We start from the raw sequence: 22,590 nt of genomic DNA, 5'->3' as shown, positions 1-22,590 counted from the left end.
TAAGTGGAGAATGTAGAAAGATTATATTCAAATGTACTTTCTAGATCTAAATTTTACTAAACTTTAACCTCAAGAATCAAGAGAGCCCCCTATACTAACAGTGTTTAAAAGCTCTTCTTTTTCCATTTTATTTTTAACTCAGAATTCTCCTTCATTCAAAATATTTTTAGTAATATTAATATAGTTTATATTAATCATAACACATGATAAATAAAAATCACAATTTCCCTAACACAATGGAAATTTAAGGAAAAAGTCTAGTTTTGCTCAGTTTCAGAGAATTATGTGTTTTTTGTTTTCTTGTAGGTACTTAAAACCACAGCTATTAAAGAAAAAATCTCTTTGTAGATCTTCCCTTTCTCTATTTCCAAATTATCCAAATATTTGGACAGCACACTGGGAAACACCAAGAAAATCAAAGTGATAAAATTTGCTTCATGATGCACAACACAATTTGCATCATTTTTGTAGCTCTTATATAGACAGATCCACCCCAAGGAAGGACCGAGCTGTAAGAGAGGCTGGGACTTTGACTTGCACTCAGTGGAAGGACTGGGGTCAGCACGTACACCTAAACAAAACCTCTCCCAAACCAGTTGTTTACTATTCTGTAATCAACGCAAAATTAGTTTGAACTCGTATTACTTTGAGGGGAAGCCCTTACCTATGCCATTCCTGGCTTATCAGCATGATAATGTTTTGACAATACTGATAATGAAAGGTAATTTAGGGTGTTTTTTGAGGCTCTGATTGTATAACATTGCAAATAATTTCAAATACTGTGCTTAGTAAAAAGATTAGAGCTAGAAGATGAGCTGAGGCAAAGGTATTTAAAAGATTATTTTTTAAAAAGCTAATAAAAATGAAGGGCAATCCACAGCACTTATATTTACTAAAAAACCCACCAAATAACATTTTTGTTCTTGTACCTATGATATATCAAATATTTAATTCTTATATTTACTAAATAAACATTCGGATAACTTTTTCATTCTTGCTACTTTTTCACAACACCTTGAACACCTAGCACACATGGACGAGGACGTTAAAGGATCCGTGGCAGCAAACCCTTCCTATTCGTACATAAGGATACTTTCCCAGCAACACAACTATGTGCACAGCTCAGCTATACACAAGCAGAAAGACCCAGGATCACACTCCACTCGGTCTTTTGTTTTGGATCCCGCCTGCCCCTGAGATACTATCCCAAATAAGTGTTCATCACACTTCTAATACTTCATAATCTGTTACATGGGTAATTGTTTTCAGGATAATTTTAATTAAATATCAGGATAATAATAATAATAATAATAATAATAATAATAATAAATAAAATATAAAAAAATCATAAATATAAAATATAAAAATAATCATAATAACAATCAAATAATAATCAGGGTAATTTTAATTAAATACCTGAAGTGTGGGAGACAGAGGGATTTGGCCAACCTCTTTTCAGTGGTTTGTGGGGACAGAACAAGGGGTAATGGCCACAAGATGGAGCACAGGAAGTTCCGCACCAACATGCAAAAGAACTTCTTCATGTGAGGGTGACGGAGCACTGGAACAGGCTGCCCAGGCAGGTTGTGGAGTCTCCTTCTCTGGAGATATTCAAGGCCCGTCTGGATGCCTAACTGGGCAGCCTGCTCTAAGGAACGTGCTTTGGCAGGGGGGTTGGACTCGATGATCTCTCAAGGTCCCTTCCAACCCCTTCAATTCTGTGATTCTGTGATAACATGTCAAACTTAGATCCCATTAAGTTATTGTATCAAACCTGAACAACGTTTATAAACAAACCCTCATGTTTCTATGATGAAAAGGGATCAGTTTGTACCAAAAGATCTCACCAAGTAACCCAGAGTATTTTTATTTGACTTCATAAGACTTTACAAGTTAAAATCCAGCCCATAGCCCAGAGAAGCTGTGTGTATATTACAATGAATAATAAATACATTACATTGGCACTTCTAAACTTTCCTGTGAATAAGCCAAAACACATAACTGTATTTTAGCTAGGCTAAACAAATATAATTAGTTTTTGTTGTAGAAAGTTAGTTTGTTTAAATGTTGTAATCCTTATGCTAAATGTAAGAGAATTTAATTTGATGGCACCAGTAAATATTTCAAAGCTGCTTCATCAAAGCTACCTAACATAGTTTTCCTTTTTCTCTCCTGATGACTATTTTACTTTTACACAATTAGAACCCTTTACAATTTTTCCTGCTCTTTCCTCCAGCTTGGTAAACAGACCCTCATGGAGGAGAAAAAAAAATACTAAGAAAGAAAGAAAGAGAGAGAGAGAGAGAAAGGAGCGAGACTTCTACTGGTCTGTGTGATCTATTTCTTGGTGTGTATACATTAGATTTATATGCAGATATGACATACAGAAGAGGAAAACTTAGTCATGCACCTGAGCTTTTGGTTCATATATTTTAAACACCCATGTAGCTCCTGGTAGATGGTTTAGCCACAACCTCATTGATTGAGGTCTACTCTGTGCTTAAATCCTCAGCATTTTTAAATTCAACATGTGATCTATGATGGTAATAGCTTTAGTACTTAACAGATGCAGAAACAGGGTTTGATTCAACACACGCATTGGAAACCCCACGGTCTTGAGTATTATTTGATAGCTGCTATGCCACTAAGTGGCAGCCTCCTTACCTTCTTAGTGTGTTTAAGCACATCGGTTACAAGTAGTGAATACACTAGTTATCTTTAATATTTCAGGGCTGAAGTGCCTCAACTTTAAGCATCTCTGCTACACACAAATCACACCATTGGATGGGGGAGAGAGTGAAAAGACACAGATGTGTCTGAATGGGCGAAAGCAATTCACTTTCAGAACTTCTGCACACCTTGGACACTTTACACAGGGATGACAGACATGAATCATGACCAATCCAGTATCAGCTGTAGGTAAACCATGCCAGATCTTCTGCTAGCTTTGGATACTGCTCATTAACATCTGTAACAGACAATTCTTTTTAGCTTTTACTAACTACACAGGGAAAAGAAAAGAAATATCCTTAGCTTGGGAGAAATTAAAATTTATGCAGCGTCACTGAGGATACAAGAACGACGCTTAAATGCCAGTCAACATGTCCCCAGGCTAGATGATCTGACTGGCACCTGGTGTCTCTATATGCACCCAGGTACATTTATCTGTCCTGAAAGTTTTGTGGAAGGAGTGAAAAGCAGAAGCTCCTAATTCTGCTTGGCTCTTTACAAACAACTGATTTTGGAAGTGCTTGTATTCAGACCTTGCTAGCTGAAGTGACATCTCACTGTTGAGCTTTTATGGAACAGTCCCTGTCCCAAACAGTTAGGCAGTAACTAAAAAATGTAATCAGTTGGGAAAGGTATGACTAAAATAAAGAGAAATTCACTTTTTCTGTACCTCTGCCTACCAGTGCATCTTCTGGGACATGCTGCTTTTTCATCCTTTCTGAGATCTTTTTCACTGAGCCATAGGTTGATTTTGAATAAGCACTTCCAAACTTTTCTGCTTGGAAGGGATGAAGAGTGTCATCTTTAAGCCTTCTCCTTACAATTCTGCCCATATTTTCCATGGATCAGCAATCCCATCTCAGGAGTGCAGAACACAGACCTTTTCGTTGATTTAGTTATTAAGGTATGGTTCTCAGCTCATTGGAATCCATCTTACACTTATTTGCTTTAATCGTTTTCAGTGTTAAGAGCAAGACCACATTTATGTTTCTATTATGCTGTAATTTACTTATTAACTTTGAATAACATAGTAAAGTACTGAGCACTGGTTGGCAAGAGGCATTTATGAAATATAAAGGGAAATTATTGTTCCTTCAGAAGAACATAATGTCCCTCATCAAAGGCCTCGAAGTCAGAGCCTAAGCACTAATTCTTGTCTAATTTCTTTAAATAAGATCTGATGAATCTCAATCCCTTCAAATTAAAAAACATTTAGAAAATGGGCTGGAGCTGACTGTAGCAAGGTGAAAAACAATTAAATCTGCCACTACATTCTTAACTCATTAATATGAATTTACACAGTACTGCTAATGTGGGAGGGAAATGGTCTTCTTTTTCAAAAAGATCCATCAATGTGCCAGTTCCAAGTATCTGCAACCCTTAGTTCCAGACACACACAAACAGTTCTGCCATTAAAGAGGGTTTTCATGCTTTTCAGTTGGCAGTCAGGCATGTAATTAATCAATTTCTAAATGTTGATGTAAATGCTGGGTTTTGCATGTGCATATTTAACATCTTCAAACACTATTTCAAAAATTGGACAACTCAAGTAAATCATCTCTAAACTGCTTCTGGTTTGTTGGTTTGTCTCCTACACAGCAGTTTTAATTTTAGATGCTGATTTGCACTGAATGCTTTGTTTCTGTGCATAAATAAATAAAATGCACAAAAGTAAGAACAATCTATTTCCATATAATGGCAAACAATTTCAACACAAAACAGTTGCCTTCAACTGACATTGGACCTACGCTTGCACTTCAGAACACAGGAAACATTTTTGTGTTGTCCAGCTAAAAGCATATCTAATAAACGTGTTTTCTTCAGTTCTCTAAAAAAAAAACAATATGAAGAAATCAATTTGTAACCAAAAGACAAGATAAACACACATGGAGGGGCAGCATGACATGCCCTCTAATCCCTCATAAATAAGGAAATAGATCTTTTGTCAGCAGTGATTAGAAGGCAGTTTTACCAAACACAAATGACAGCAACATAACAACACTGTGTAATTTAACAAAGAATTAGGGCTGCTCCTTCAGGGTGGACTTCCATCATTATTTCAATTTTGGGCCTCATCAGCATATTTTCTTGCATCATGAATTATAGGCAGTTTATTATGCTTCATCAAGCAAGCTGTTTATTTGAGCATGTAAGGAAAAAATATTACTGAAATTCTTTAATGTATTAAAACCACTTGGTCAAATAAACGTTCTCTAAAGCAACAGGAAACAGCCATCACGTTTCCCTGACTTACCTAACTAATCACCTGAACACTCAGTTTTTCCCTTCAGTGAAACTCCATATCTAAGTCAGTTTGTGAAAGATGTAATGTTGATTACAACTTGTGGTCACAAAAAGGGGAGTGCCGTGCTATAGAAAAGGAGACAAATGCTTCCAGCCTCCTGTCTGTGTGCTAGGTACACATGTTGCTGTAAATTGTAGACACTAAATGCAAGGAAAGGAAACAGCTCCTATGTCTAGGTAACATGATTTACTGCTTTCTTAAACTCTGACAAGGAAAATGACATCATCCAGTTATACAGGGCTTGAGACTTTAAAAAAAAAAAAAAATAGGTTAAGAATATTAAGCGTCAGAGATGTCAACTCTTTAGACAGAAAAATATGTCTTGGCAAGACTACCTTATACTTAATGTAGTGAACAATGAACAAATGAACCTCTGTAAGCATTTTCTCTTTAATTTTCATTTCAATATGGTTTTGTTTGCCTTTATTTTGAAGTGAAATTCTATCCAGGCATTTCACGCAAGCCAGAATGGCAAGATTCTATTGTGCAACATAACCTGTATTCATTTAAGATGCTAGAAAAAGTCCTGTGTAATGCTTGAAAACCAAATCCCTATTACTGTGAGCCCCAACACTCTTAATAGTGTGGCAGGACATCATTCCAACCCTACTGCTCCGTGTTGTCATGTAAATAACTTTTCTCCTTCTCTTGAAGGTTTCTCCGCCTGCTATGTGGATATAATAATTACCCTTTGTTGTGATCTTATACATCTACTTTAGACAGTGGATATATAACAATGGATATGTTATGTATTAAATGCTCTCTCTAAATCTTTACATGCTACCTCTCTCCAATCTGTACCCTTCCAGTTCCAAACAAACCATACATATCACAGTAAGAGCAAGAAAGAAGCAGCTAACAAATACAATTAGCAATTTAAAGGGATGCCTGGAGCTATCTTGCTGCTGAAGTAGTTGGTATTGATTTAACTAGAAACTTCTTATCCTTGACTCAGCCAGCTCAGTATAACAGAGTTCAACCTTTCTCTTCTTTGACCTTCTTGGCCTAATTACAGCAAGGTTTCATGTGAGCACAGGGTAGCTGCTGACTGACAGCAGCAGCCTTTTACTCGATCACATTCCCAGCAAAACTCTAACATGGACATTTCAACTTTTAAAAATCATTTATTATTTACTAATTAGAAAATTCCAATCTTGTTTCTTAGCAACAATGACAAAACGAAGCATGTGCACTGTCCCAAAGTAGCATACACACACGTGGCATTAAGCCACATCTGTTTTTCAGACTTTGCTTACAGGAAGAACAATATTTTAGGCTTAAATAAATACAAAAAGCATTCTGGGATCTGCATTGTATATAAAGTAAAAATGACAAATATTAAATGGCACGCTTTTTGTTCCACATAAAGCTCATTGCAAGAAAAATGTACTGTTTTGGCAGTAATGCAAATTTTTAATTGCTTCACTATTATTAAGAAAGAGTAAAAATGTACATGTAAGATGTACATGTAAGATTCCCAGCTGGAATGTCAACAAAAGCCTCAAAATAGTTCAGCAATGCTGGAATAATTTCTGAAGTCATCTTGAGAGGACATAAAGACTCATTACAGACTAAATTCTCAGCTGTTTTTTCTGGCAAGTCCTCAATTTGTTACCTACCCAGCACTCACAAAGTCAGATATTTTGCTCCCTAACTGTCCATATTTCTCTCCCTTCATCAGGAAGGATTTAGAAATTACACCAAACTACTCACATTTTACTTCCTTCCCTTCCCACACCAACATGACCAAAGTTTTGACAAAGTAGATTCTGGTTTCTTAGGGACTGAGATGGAGAAGTGAGTCCAACTTGCTGCCAGACTGCTTGCAGGAGGGAGATTTAAATGACATCAAAGTACATAACAAAAAGGAGCTCACAATAAGGACAATGGAAACCTGAAATAATTAAGAAAGATTTTAAAGATCCATGAAAAGAACACCAAGTGATAACAACAATCCTTTCTAATGCCAATTTGAGGCTGTAGGGAAAATCCAATATACAAAATCAATCTGCCAGAGCATCAAAGATGTAGGTAGAATAGATAGAGAATAGCATGGTTTTGAGTTTTTTAAAATTCTCTGGTAAGTCTATGAGGAAAGTAGAGTTATAATCCTGTTACAGAAAGGTAAGCATGGTCTCAGGTACATCTAAATTGCAATTGGAGATGTGAAGAAGGTACCGGTAGCGTAAAGCTGATTTGCGTCTCATGATCCTCGACATATACACTGCTAAAATCTTTAAATGAAAGGGGGCTTCTGATTTTTCATCTTCAAATACGAGGGCAGCACTACGATAACTTCACAACTCAGTACTTAAGTATGTGAAGTTATTTTTAAAATCTTTGGCGTTTACACATATAAAAAGTATTTTGTTAGTGCCTCTTACATTTGCTTCAATCTGTAGGAATTCACAGAATCACAGAATCATCTAGGTTGGAAGAGACCCCAAGATCATCTAGTCCAACCTCTGACCTAACACTAACAAGTCCTCCACTAAACCATATCGCTAATTTAAACATCTAAACATCTTTTAAAGATCTCCAGGGATGGTGACTCAACCACTTCCCTGGACAACCTATTCCAATGCCTCACAACCCTTTCAGTAAAGAAGTTCTTCCTAATATCCAACCTAAACCTCCCTGGCGCAACTTTAGCCCATTCCCCCTCGTCCTGTCACCAGGCACGTGGGAGAATAGACCAACCCACACCTCTCTACAGCCTCCAGTAAGGTACCTATAGAGAGCGATAAGGTCGCCCCTGAGCCTCCTCTTCTCCAGGCTGAGCAATCCCAGCTCCCTCAGCCGTTTCTCGTAAGACTTGTTCTCCAGACCCCTCACCAGCTTCGTTGCCCTTCTCTGGACTCACTCGAGCACCTCCATGTCCTTCTTGTAGCGAGGGGCCCAAAACTGAACACAGTACTTGAGGTGCGGCCTCACCAGAGCTGAGTACAGGGGGACAATCACTTCCCTAGACCTGCTGGCCACGCTGCTTCTTATGCAAGCCAGGATGCTGTTGGCCTTCTTGGCCACCTGAGCACACTGCTGGCTCATATTCAGCTGACTATCAACCAATACTCCCAGGTCCTTCTCGGCCAGGCAGCTTTCCAACCACTCATCTCCCAGCCTGTAGCGCTGCTTGGGGTTGTAGCGCCCCAGGTGCAGGACCCGGCACTTGGCCTTGTTGAACTTCATACAGTTGGCCTCGGCCCATCGGTCCAGCCTATCCAGATCCTCCTGCAGAGCCTTCCTACCCTCGAGCAGATCGACACACGCACCTAACTTGGTGTTGTCTGCAAACTTACTGAGGGTGCACTCGATCCCCTCATCCAGATCATCGATAAAGATATTAAAGAGAACTGGCCCCAGTACTGAGCCCTGGAGGACTCCACTAGTGACCGGCCTCCAACTGGATTTGACTCCATTCTCCACAACTCTTTGGGCCCAGCTAGCCAGCCAGTTTTTAACCCAGCAAAGAGTATGCCAGTCAAATACCATTCCCTCTGGTATAACATCATTATATTTCAGTTTCACTCATTTCATATATATAATTCACCAAAATATCCAAAACTCAACATTTTATACTGAATGGAATACTTAAATGTTAATCTCAGTCTTGGTTACAACCTGATGAAAATAAGTAGGCTTTCTTGGGAGACCTAACAGACAAATCAATGGTTAATGGCTGGTGAGCTGAAGTTTTGACAATTTATCATCATTTCCTGACAGACCCAAGGTTAGTTTTCCTCAATTCAGTCAGAAAATTCCCCAAGATTAATAATTTTTTTTCTTTAACAAGCTGTTCCTTCTTAATTATACCAATCTCCTAAATACCAGAAAGATTTAGAAAAGGTATCTGGATATTGCAAAGGAATATCCTATTGTACTATGCACATTGTGAAGTTGGAAGTTACTCCAAAAAGTGGCAGTGGTTAGGAATGATATATTCAGCAAATCAGTTCTCAGCTCCTTGCTGTCAGGAGACAGTCCCAGCGTGATAAACACTTCTGTATTTTCAGACCTCAGAGCAAATGAGCTGGGAATCATTATGAACATCAACATTATTTTTTCTATTACCTGCAGTTTTAAAACCTGAGCCAGCCACAGACAGTGTGTCAATAACATCTTTCTAACTATCTGGGTCTGCAGATATTTTATACAGGGCTAGTAATGACTTTATTTCAGGTCTACAAGCCTGATCTCATGATCTTATTTTTACTCATGTTATCCATAACACTTATTCACATTTATCCACAAATGCCTCTCATGTGACAAATGTTACATTCTAGAAGACAGAATCCAGCAAAACTAGCACATTTAATTCTCCAGCTCCCTTGCTGGATCTTGTTATAGTTTAAAATCTTTTTTTTTTCTTTTCGTTTTTAGAATCATAGACACTTACAACACACATATCCAAAGGAGAGGTCTTATTGGTGTAGTGAGAATAGGTTAAGGATTTTCTCTCTTATGCTTGTTACAATCATTATCACACAAAGAGATTCATGTTGTGCTGTTTATTATTTATAGTTCTCATTATATTCTTTGTCACAAGACTGCAGCATCAGAATTTTAATGCCTCATATATTTTGTGGAAGATAATACTAAAGTGTACTACTTTGACCTTTTCAGCGTCCCATAGTTTGATTCATTAGCCATTCCTATTCTCTCCTATTAACAGCATCAGTAACCTGGGAAGAAGAGGTAGGTCGAGTACCCAATCAAGAACCAGAATATTGAAAAGGTTAAAATCTAGATTTATAAATCTATTCAATGTTTATAATCCTTTTGAAACGATGGTTGGTATTAAAATTATGTCTCAGTCTTCTGGCAAAGATTGCAGCTGGAATACAACCAATGTAAATAAGCTACTTATGTTAAATTTTAAGATTGCAGTCCTTAGCTCTTTAGCAGAAGCCAAAGGTCAATGAGCTCATTACGTTGTCTATTTGTCATCCACCACATCTGCCAATTTCTGTCCAGGTTATTGGTACAGTTAGAGGAAACACGGTAACCATTGCATTGCATTGCATAATGATGAGTGCCACTTACTGCTTGTAAGGCATTTCAAGAAAAATATATTGAGTAACATACTTCCATTTCATTTTGCAATAAAGAAGATTTTCAAAGAAAGCCAAAGTGGCTTATACACAATTATTTCATGATCAGCAAGTATCCTCAGATGATTTCTTAGACAGTGTTTACTGCACAATAAGACTAGACTCTTGAGTACAATAGGAAGACATTCCTATTATAACAGAGATAATGATGCTAATAGCAAATGAAAAAAATATGGGAGTATAGAGACAAAAAAGTCATTCACATCACTTCCATTTTACTACTGCACGCTCACAATTTAAAAGCAAGATTATTTTGAATTTCTTTAAAAGTTAAACAAATGATAAGATGGAAATAAAGCTGTATCCTTTATGTGCACTTGCTTAACTTTAAATATATCACACTATGTACTATTGTACTGTTGACTGTAGCATACAGGAGATTCTACAGTTCAATAATTCCCTAAACTAATAAGAATGTTATAAAAATTAGGTTATTCTAAAACTCCCATAACTGCTGTATTTCTTAGTACAATATAGCATTCTAAATGGAAGATATAAATAAAAAATATGAAGTAAACAAATTCTATAAGCTCAGAATTTCTTAACTTGACTCACATTAAAATTGGGTTTTACTATGCATGCAGTGATAACTGAAAAGAAATATTGGACATTATCATTGAAATTAGCTTTGTTAGAGCAATAGAGCCATGGAGGATTTACTTTCTGCTTCAAAGACTTTGCCATAACAGACATTGATGAGTTTAGAAAAAAAAAAAAAAAAAAAAAAAATGTTTTTTTTTCTCTCTTTTTGGTTATCTGAGAACGTATTGTATCCCTTTTTCCACATTCTCAGCATTCTGTAGTTTAACAATTCACAGAGGTGAAGCTAGGAGGGATATACCTATTTTTATTCAATGCAATCTTCATCAAGCAGCCAATAAATGTGTTTTATTGCTCTTCCCATAGTATGCATTATCACCTCCCCTATGTAAAAAAGGCCATGTATTTTGATCTCTTATAGTCACTCAATAGCTAATCAGGAACACATACCATTATAAATGTGCTGAAGACAATGCATAATGTCACAGCCTAAGTGTTGATTATTCCTTAAAAAAGAAACTTCTATTAGTAATAGGTCACTCATGCAGTATAATGGTTAACTCTAGGCATAAATTATTTTTAAAGCCAAATATTTCTATATAGTAGATATTTTTTGAGGATGATCAATAGAACATAACACATTTACACTAATTACAGGATAAAAATGGTTTCCTGGTGCTACCCTCATTCCCTCCTTTTTCATGAAGTGTACAATCTCAACACAAACTCCTTTTATGTTTGCAAATGTTTCTGTACTATTTTTTTTTATTAATAAGTTATAATACTTTCACATAATGCATTAAACACCTGTATTACTGTGCAGAACACTGCAAAAATATTTTAGTCATTTAATGATGGCACTAGTATTTTATTTTGTGTAAGTCTTCTTCACAATGCTTGCACTGCATTTGGCATCCCCAAATGCCAAGGAATTTGCCGCCTCTCTTGGGACACTGGGGCCCCAGCAGGTGCCCCTCAGAGGGAGCCCTCACTAGGAATTGGCCCAAGACATCGTGCAGAAATTTCCATGCTCCGCTTTCAAGCACTACAATAATTTCTGAATAGTTTAGTAACTAGCTAGAGATGAAACTATCTAAACGACAATCTTACCTGGCAAACTAGCCTAATTAACACAGTATTTAAACTGAAAAAAAAAAAATGAACAATGCATCTGTTTTCTAGAGATGCTAAATTCTTCCTGCCTGCCCACAAGGTTTGAGTTGAAGGAGGTTTCAAGGGCTTTTACTCTCCAGTTCCTCCATAGTACACAGGCTCCATAAAGATGTTCCCACTCTTCCAAAAGATGTGGGGGAAATACATGGCAAAGTTTTCAACCAACCTCACTCCTAGAGCTTCTAAAGAAAGGCAGAATCAGAAATGTGTGTGCCCAAACTCTCATATATTTATGTACATCCCTGTATTTTCTGTTACTTTCCTTCCTCAGTACTACAGAGATCTTCCTCCAATGTTTAATCAAGAGAATGTTTTAAACAAAATCACAGAAAAGATGAGCCATTTTACTGTATCTCTTACAGCAGTTTACTCAGATTTTCTCCTCATCACAACAATCATGTAACTCGTTTAGAAAAGAATCTGGAGATAACAGTGTTCAGTTTATATTGTATCTTTGAGAAAAGATAAAATTAACTTGCTTTTAAGTTATTACAGAATTGCGGTCTAACTGTTAATACTAATTTTTCAACTGCACGTATTTTCCATTTTCAGAAAAATAACAAATATTATTAAATATATGTATTTTAGAATATGGACTAAGTCCAACAGCATTGTTAAATTTCACATTTTATACTACAAAGAAGAAAGATGGTAGATTTATACAAAAACAGAAAAATGTTACTTAATTTTTCCCCAGGGCTTCAATTATCCTCATGACATTTCTGCAGAATCTTTCAGGTACCTGTCCCTAAGACACTACACAGATGTCAGTAGAGATGCAAATACTTCAGAAATATTCACAGGCAGTGTGACGTAAGGGGGTATATTTCAAGCATACTTTATGGAGGGAAAATATACCATCATCATGCTGTTAAAGAAATTAGAAGCCCTAATATAACAATTAACATATAATTGCAGTATCATACTATGCTGCATACTAAAATTGCAGGGAAACTGGAATTACGGATGAGGCCCTTTCCTCTTCGGAAATAGGTATCACATACGTTAATAATATACTTTCTGTGCACTAAACTTCCTTTGTTTGCCACACTTTCAAAGGCATTATGTGGCACACAACTCCTTAAATGTAAATCCATCAAGCACTGCAGATCTATTCACATTTCAAGTGAAGCAACTTATTTAACAGTTTCTCAGGCAATGTCTCTTGGGTTTAGCTGCAGGCAGGAAATGAAGTATAATTAGCACTTTTATGTGGCATTAACAAACAATCTTGTTAGTTCATTACTTTTTAATATTTGCATCAGTCTTCTGAAAGCAGATTAAGACCAACTGTAATTTCCATATGTGAGATTCAGTGACTATAAAGCTCAAAGAATGTTCACTTTAATCAAAACCACTATGATGTCTTCAATTAATTTTTTCCCAAGATCTTTTTGCACACTTGTTTTTATGTGAGTGAAGCTAATCTGAAATGTTCGTTCACTTGATTCTGTTTTTTCAGTTCACAGATATGCCCAAGGTCATAGGGAAAGGCTGTGAATAACAGTACAAAGCTGAATCCACTTTTTAAAGGAAAAAAAAATGTAATAATGGTAACTAAAGTGCTCAAATGTAAAAAGAGCATAGACATTCTGAATTAAAGATAGGTCTGACCAGTCAAGTGATCAATACAGGCTTCTCAATCCTCTATCTATAGGAATACACAAATCCTTAGGCTTTATTTGTCGTTACAGTAACTGATGCTGTTGACATTTGAGATCTTTTTACATGGATTCTGAGGACCACAATCCCAAAATGTCTGGCATATGTGCCTTTGTGGTGTTAGGTAAAAAAACAACTCTAATTAGGCTTACTATGCATGCTAGAAATGAAAACGTAGTGAATCAAGTCATCTAACGCTCAGATTACACAAATATGCATGGTTCCCTACAACATGCAATAGAGAGAAAGAATATCAAAGACAAAAATTCTTCAAAAATTTAACCCTACATTAATGCTAAATAAGAGCTTTATCCTTTTTAATTGCAAATCTTTTAATTGCAATCTTGCAAAACAAGATTGGTAACACTTGCATTAGAATTGAAAGTGGCAAAATGCTATTACAGCCTCTGTAATCCATGGTTTCTGTTTGCTTGTGATATCTCATCAGCTTTGATCATAACCTCATATTATAGAAGATGTGCTTTTAGGACACACTATATGCCTGTAGTGACAGAGAACCCCAAAAGGATCCATTTTAAGATTTTCAGGTTCAGGCTTTACACTGAATCAAGGACTTTCTGTTCATGATGTTTATTAATTAAGGGCAATATGTCATTACAAGAAACTTACTTTTTATGGCCAAAATCTACATCTTCGGTTAGTTCCTTTTTATTCTGAGTTGCTTTGCCCCCTGCTGTACAGACAGTTAAATACTACAACTACATTCAGATATATCATCCTATTTTCAGGAGCTAGCAGTTTCAGCTTCACAATCATTAAAATTCATGTTGTAAACTTTTCATTCCAGTTTTAGTCATAACCTTGGACTTCACTGTGCTACACGCTGTACACAAGAAAACAGAAACATGGGCTAACAAAAGATGGAAAGGAAACAATAGGTCACAACATCTTCATCAGCAGGACTGGAAATAACCCTCGTGAGTAAGGAATTTAATGACTGTCACAAGTTTGTAATTCTCCTGGCAACGTTGTCAAGGAGAAAGTGAAGGTGCATGAAGAATTATCTTAACTGATATTTACTGGATTTTTTTTCAGGCTGTAAGCAGTATTGAGGAAGACAAGTACTTGTTTTTAAGTTTAGCAGGAGAGAAAAGTAGCCTTAGTAATACCTAATCACAGTTGAAAGTCAATTTACCATTCCTGTATGAGAAACATGAGGTAGAACATGGTAAGACTTCGAAACAAAGATTTTTATCCTTTGTCCTATGCACTAGAACCAAATAAGCCAATGTTTGGCATGGCCTGATCATAGGATATTTTCTAAATAAATTTGGGTTGTTTTCATTTAAAGGGGGCACTTCTGTTGATCCAGACATTTCTTTGTCCAAAATACTGGGTTCGGTTTACTTTCATCTCATCCCAGGAATACTTATATCCTTTTATACATTCTTAGCAGGTTTCATCTGTGACCAGAGAGAAATTTTCTCAAGTTAGCTACGAGGTCTGCTCCTGAAAACTACTTGGAAAAATGTGGTACCTACCAAACCAAAAAAGCAGCATGCTTCAGACGGGTTCTATGTATACACACCTATACACATATATATATACTTTCAAACTTAAATTAAAAAAGGATGAAAAATAAAAACAGAATAAAATTAAAAGCAAGACCAAACCAACTCCTATATCCTGAAGTGTAGCTCCCCAAACACTTCTAGTGGCTCAACTAAATCAGTGTGCAACAAAAACTTGAGGCATTAGTCTGAAGGGTGGAATGGGGAGGAATCTTATTTATCAACCAGAAGACACAGCAATCAAGATGTGATGAGAAAAGCCTGTGTAACAGATTCAGTTATTCAACAATTCAAACACCAATGCACTGCTGTTTTTTTTAATTTTTATTTTATTTTTATTTTTATTTTTTTATACAGACAAGGCCGTATCTGAGCAATCACAACTGCATGCAAAATTCAGTAACTGGGCTATAATGAGAACCCACCAGATTCTGTTTTGGGTGAGCTTTCTGTCTCTACAAACGCTGGTTATGAATGGTGCCACAACACAAAGGTAAATTGTGGCGAGCTACAGTTACAGCATTGGCTTGAAACAGTTAAAGTTGGTCAGGCAGCTTCAGAGTTCCCTGTACTATGGATTTTAGCCAGATCCTTAATGGTACTTGAACATTTTTATTGTGTTAGCATTATGTACTAGCATATTAAACATTTACTACAGGAGCTTTCTGGACATGAGGTGAAAGACTTGAAATACTACTGAACATCTCTGAAGTATTCTGGAAAGAAATACATAGAGACTGGATATATCGTGACATTTCTAACTTCAACCTAGGTGTCAAATGAAAGTAAATTGTGTTACAAAAATATTTTCTTACTTTCATTTAAAACACACCACCCTGTTTGAATGTCGTATTTTGTTTTACAGCTTAAATTTTCTATCGAGGGTGGCAAAACAATGACTTTCACAATGTCTGCAATGAATACAGTAGCAATTTGCTTGATTAGTTAGACTATGGTCTCTAGATTTTCAAAACATTTTGAACAGCATATGTTGAACTCCTGACAATTTGGCAAGCTGTGTTATAACGGGAGGTGCTGTTGGCACTCTCCAAAGTCTAGCTGCTACTCAGGCACTTAGATGTAAGCTGAACTCTCTTAGTCCTAGCTGCAGATGGTGAACTTTTGAAAATCTGGCATTACATTAACTTTCTGAGCACTGGTTTCATTTTTATACTTACAAATGCAAAGTTATTGCAGTGGGAGAGGACTCACACATGTTTCAGAGCCTACTGTATATTATAAGAACAAATAATAATACATTACAGTCTTCAAACAAAGTGAAAACACAAGGTAAATGAAAGCCACGTACTCTACGCCCTTTCTTCTTAAAATATTTGAAATGTGCATACTTCGGAGTACAGTATGTTCTATTTAAAAACTATTTCGTACATCATCTTGCTCTTTCCTAATATCAGCAGATGAGCTGATTTTATAATCAGAGGCACTGTCAGCTTGTCACATTCTGCAGTTCAAAATGTCAGATGCACTGTAAACAGGCTCAGAGTAAGCCAGACACTTCAGAACAGAGAGACTGCATGCTGAGTTCGGATGTAGAGGATAGATGAAGCCTCTTTATATTACACAGAATAATACATGAGCCAATAGTTGTTATTAGGGCAAATTTCCTTTGAGGGATTATGATGAACAGGATAACTGTGGGCGCTGGAGCACCTATCAACAGAGCTCTAGCAATTTCATTCCTTTCCTCCCTGAATTACCCTCTTAGAAGCATGTATGCTGTACCACGATAAAGAATCTAAAATATCTGTATATTTCAATTTCTTATATATCAATTTGGTTAGTTCCCCACCCCCATACAGTTTAATGGTAGAGTTGGCTATTGGTAACCATTTGAAGGAGATTAAATTCTATGCTGCCATGAGTGCAAAGAGCTATGAACAGTCTTGTCTATTTGGGGAGGAATCAGGAAGAACTTAAGTCCAAAGAGAATGCCATTTGTTGAAACGCAGTACTCATTTCCATGTTTTCAATTTCTGCTTAGGTAGGAAGGGTAGCTTACTTTTTTCTTTTTTTTTTCCCTCATGATATTTCTGCCTAAAAGTTCCCTAAAAATGTGGATTTCACTTTAAAAACGAACAAACAAACAAACAAAAAACAACATTTAATTTAGAGGTCAATGAGAATACATTAGTGGAAAAGCTTTTCCTAGAGCAGAAAAGTGAACTAGACAAAACCTGTTAGAATAACACCAGCAGCAGTGCACTATTTCAATGATTACAGTGCTGACAGATACATATTACTTTAAAAGTTTTTATCATAACTGTAATATGCCCAAAACATTTTAATGATACTTTCCTCTGGAATCAAACAATGAAGTAATGAAAGAACTGCAACTTTACTTTTGGTGTGTGAAAGAACACCTCTAAATCAATCCTTATATATTTGTTAGTGATGTTTTGAACAGACCATGGACACCACATTCACATACAGTAAGTCTGCTAATTCTCCCACAGGAGTGCTCCAGGAACAATGATGAATTGATGAATAATTATATCCTAGACAAAAGCCAGACCGCCAAAGACTGGAAAACAAACAAGCTGAGGTACCACTCCTTCAAGTACCTTTTCATTTACACCAGGCATTGTGAAGAACATAGGATGGAGTTCATGAAGGACATATACCAAAAACTCTCCCTCTGAACTCTGCAACCCTCTTCATTAGCTGAAATGGTGGGGAAGGCTGGAAGGACACACAGACACACATGAGGAGGTCATAAATTCAAGACACATTTCATTTGCATTACACAGGCCAACCCACACTTCATGCAGAGGCCAACATATATGAAAACATACAATGCTCAAGTCATTGCTCAAACCACTTGCTGTAAGCAATCTCAGCAGTCAATCTGTATCAAGACCTCTTTTAACAGAGAAAAATAAATTTTAAGTAGGAAAATGTTATTGATCCCTTCTGTCACTGTGGTCACTTTGTCGTGTACTTTTCAGTGCCTGTAGCCTTACTCTGAAAACAATAGCATCAATATAATTGCTTTATTCTACTGGTCAAATCTATTGGTGTCAATGCCAGCAGGTGTTGCCGACTAAGGCTGCATTAACTAAGCATCTCTCACGTCTTTTTCCAGGCCCTGAAGGATTTCCGTCAAATGTTTTCTCCCCAGAAAGGATTTACACAAAAGACTATTCTCACTGTTTTTGTTGACCCCTGACTTAAAGCCAAAGATTTTTCAAGATTCTGGTCAGTATTTTAATCGTGGGAAGGCAGGGAGAGAAAGAGAGATCAAAAGACAAGAGAAGTGTGAGTATCAGGAAGCGCTTGTTCACTGTGAAGGAGACTGAACACTGGCAGAGGTTGCCCAGAGCAGTTACAGAGTCTCCCTCTTTGGGGAAATTCAGAAGGTGTCTGGACACCATCCAGGGCAATCAACTCTGGGTGACCCTACTTGAGCCAGGGTTTGGATCAGATGATCCCCAGAGGTCCCTTCCAACCTCAGCCATTCTGTGATTCTGTGCAAGTGCTACATAATCTGACTACATATTTCTTTTCATTACAAATATATATTATTTATAAAACCCCCATATCATTTTGCCTAATTTAAAAATAACTTTTAGTTATTTAAGTTCTGTTTTATAAAACATTTGTAGTCATCATGACAGACACCCTGATTATTTCCATTCTCAAAACACTAAACTGTAGTTCACTTATCAGATCTTCTTCCTGGAGGCAGTATATGTATATGTGCTAAAAAAATGATAATTTAAAATTAATTTAGAAAACCTTTCAGTCAACCTATGCTTAGTAGCTATACACACCTAAACTAATCTCTAAATCACTGTTATCTACAAAGCTCTCTAAGCTTGAGACAACTTGTTATACTGTGAAGGTAAAACATCAGATTTCCATTGCTTATCTTATTTCAGTGTATGCAGTCTCACATTCTTGTTTTGGAGGATTTTTAGAGGAATTTAGAGGAATTCAAGATGGAAGATGACTGATACCACTAGATCATACAAAAAAAGCAACAGAGTGGGTTGGGGGTGGATCTCAGGCACACAAGGATCTGCCATTAAGAAAACAGAGAGTATAAGATGAAGGTGGTTTTAGTCAATGAGATTTAATGCACATAATAAATACCCGAAGATGAAGGCTGCTCCATTCAGCCAAGCAGCTAGCTACGCAGAATGGTTCAGGACCATTAATGGTGATGACATACAGTAACAATTCTGACAGACAGGCTACATGTTGAAAAACTGCAATGGAAAATACAGGCAGAGGGAAACTATAATGCTTGAATCAGGCTTGCACCTGGACAGTATCCAATTGTAAAAAGAGGCAAAGAGACATTTAGTATGTGGCTACAGACAGAGAGATATCTAAAAAAGAAAAAAAAAAAAAGAGGAAAAAAAAAAGAGAAATATAGAAGGAAAGATTTCTAAATGTAATAATCAATTTTTTGTATTCATTTATTCATTTTCTTAAGGTACTTCACAGAATCACAGAATCGTCTAGGTTGGAAGAGACCTCCAAGATCATCTAGTCCAACCTCTGACCTAACACTAACAAAACCTCCACTAAACCATATCACTAAGGACTACATCTAAACGTCTTTTAAAGACCTCCAGGGATGGTGACTCAACCACTTCCCTGGGCAGCCCATTCCAATGCCTCACAACCCTTTCAGTAAAGAAGTTCTTCCTAATATCCAACCTAAACCACCCCTGGCACAACTTTAGCCCATTCCCCCTCGTCCTGTCACCAGGCACGTGGGAGAATAGACCAACCCACACCTCTCTACAGCCTCCATTAAGGTACCTATAGAGAGCGATGAGGTCTCCCCTGAGCCTCCTCTTCTCCAGGCCGAACAACCCCAGCTCCCTCAGCCGCTCCTCGTAAGACTTGTTCTCCAGACCCCTCACCAGCTTCGTTGCCCTTCTCTGGACTCACTCGAGCACCTCCATGTCCTTCTTGTAGCGAGGGGCCCAAAACTGAACCCAGTACTCGAGGTGCGGCCTCACCAGAGCCGAGTACAGGGAGACAATCACCTCCCTAGACCTGCTGGCCACACTGCTTCTTATACAAGCCAGGATGCTGTTGGCCTTCTTGGCCACCTGAGCACACTGCTGGCTCATATTCAGCTGACTATCAACCAATACTCCCAGGTCCTTCTCTGCCAGGCAGCTTTCCAACCGCTCATCTCCCAGCCTGTAGCGCTGCTTGGGGTTGTAGCGCCCCAGGTGCCGGACCCGGCACTTGGCCTTGTTGAACTTCATACAGTTGGCCTCAGCCCATTGGTCCAGCCTATCCAGATCCTCCTGCAGAGCCTTCCTTCCCTCGGGCAGATCGACACATGCACCTAACTTGGTGTCATCTGCAAACTTACTGAGGGTGCACTCGATCCCCTCATCCAGGTCATCGATAAAGATATTAAAGAGGACCGGCCCCAGCACTGAGCCCTGGGGACTCCACTAGTGACTGGCCTCCAACTGGATTTTACTCCATTCACCACAACTCTTTGGGCCCGGCCATCCAGCCAGTTTTTAACCCAATGAAGCGTACGCCAGTCCAAGCCACGAGCAGCCAGTTTCTTGAGGAGAATGTTGTGGGAAACAGTGTCAAAAGCCTTACTGAAGTCAAGGTAGATCACATCCACAGCCTTCCCCTCATCCACCAGGCGCGTCACTTGGTCATAGAAGGAGATCAGGTTCGTCAAGCATGTACTTGATAAATTCTCTATAAGTGCAATAATGTCTGCAGGCTAGGAAGACTAGCTGCACTTAAATGCTTACTTTTGCACTGGTTCAAAGCTGGTGGGTGGGGGATAACAATAAAACCTCTTTTACTTTCTACCTATAAACCTATACCACTCTCTTTTAATGTTAATACTAAAAATGTTACTGATACTTACATTGGATTTTTTGTTCTGTTTGAAAATGTTGCGATATCCAATTGGGCTGCCATGATTAATTAACCCATCAGCTGTGTAACAAAGATTGGTAGATGTATGTTACAATTTCAAGGATAACTTCGACCTCTCAAGGATTTCAAGCTGATTTTTTTTTTTTCTGCAGACAAGTGGTCTAACTGAATTTCAATGAGCTGAAAATCACGTCTTTTAGACTTCATAATTTTTGTAAGTAGTTTTCTTTGTGACAATCCTATCATAATTACACATTGTTCAAAAAGTTTTACTTCACATCTGCCCAAAATACAAGTAATCTTTTCAAATCCAATACGTTAACTTTGAAAGCTTATGGCTATTTTTGATTGACTCCTTTTTGCTTTAACTACACTGACAATGGAAGACTTGGAAGCACTTCCGAGAGTCTATGTCTTTGTTTGCATCTGAGCCATTTTTAACCCCACACGTGGGGTCAGGATTGAGAGTAGCCAGGGTTGCCCCATCCCAGGTGCAGGACCCGGCACTTGCTTTTTTTTAAACTTCATGTGGTTGGTGATTGCCCAGCTCTCCGATCTGTCCAGATCTCTCTGCAAGGCCTTTCCACCCTCAGCTGAGTCCACAACTCCTCCAAGTTTGGTGTCATCAGCAAATTTGCTCAAAACACCTTCTAGTCCTACATCCAAATCATTTATAAAAACATTGAAGAGGACTGGCCCTAAAATGGAGCCTTGAGGGACCCCACTAGTGACCATCCGCCAGCCGGATGTGGCCCCATTTACCACAACCCTTTGAGCCCTGCCCGTCAGCCAATTGCTCACCCATTGTATGATGTTTTTGTTAAGTTGTATGCTGGACATTTTGTCCAGTAGGATCCTATGGGAAACCGTGACAAAAGCTTTGCTGAAGTCCAAAAAGATCACATCAGCTGGTTTCCCTTGATCAACTAGGTGATCTTATCAAAAAAGGAAATCAAATTTGTTAGGCAGGCCCTACTCCTCATGAACCCATGTTGGCTGGGACCAATGACTGCATTGTCCCTCAGGTGTGCTTCAATAACTTCAAGGATCATCCTCTCCATAATTTTACCAGGCACTGACGTGAGACTGACAGGCCTGTAGTTGCTAGGGTCTTCTTTCTTACCCTTCTTGAAAATTGGCACAACATTTGTCAGCTTCCAGTCTACTGGAACCTCTCCAGATTCCCAAGATAGTTGAAAAATAATTGAGAGAGGTCCCGCGATGACGTCAGCCAGCTCTTTAAGCACCCTGGGATGAATCCCATCCGGACCCGTGAACTTGTATGGATCCAGGTGCAGCAGCAAATCCCGCACACGTTCAGGGTCGGTTGGAAGTTTGTCATTCCCACCGTCATGGTCCTCCAGCTCAGGGCACCCTGGGTCCCAGAGCCCATCATCAGTGTTGAAGACAGAGGTGAAGAAGGCGTTAGACGTCTCTGCTTTGCCTATGTCATTGTCTGTGAGGAGACCCGCCCCATCTAGTAGCGGACCTATGTTTTCTTTGGTTCTCCTTTTTCTGTTCACATATCCAAAAAAAACTTTTTTATTGTCTCCCACAGACATGGCCAGCTTCAACTCTAGTTGGGCTTTGGCCACACGAATTTTCTCCCTACAAACACGAACAGCATCCCTGTATTCCTTCC

Source organism: Cygnus olor, chromosome 13, assembly GCF_009769625.2.
Source record: "Cygnus olor isolate bCygOlo1 chromosome 13, bCygOlo1.pri.v2, whole genome shotgun sequence".
NCBI classification, from domain to species: Eukaryota; Metazoa; Chordata; class Aves; order Anseriformes; family Anatidae; genus Cygnus; species Cygnus olor.
Note: the sequence above shows the minus strand (reverse complement) of the source record.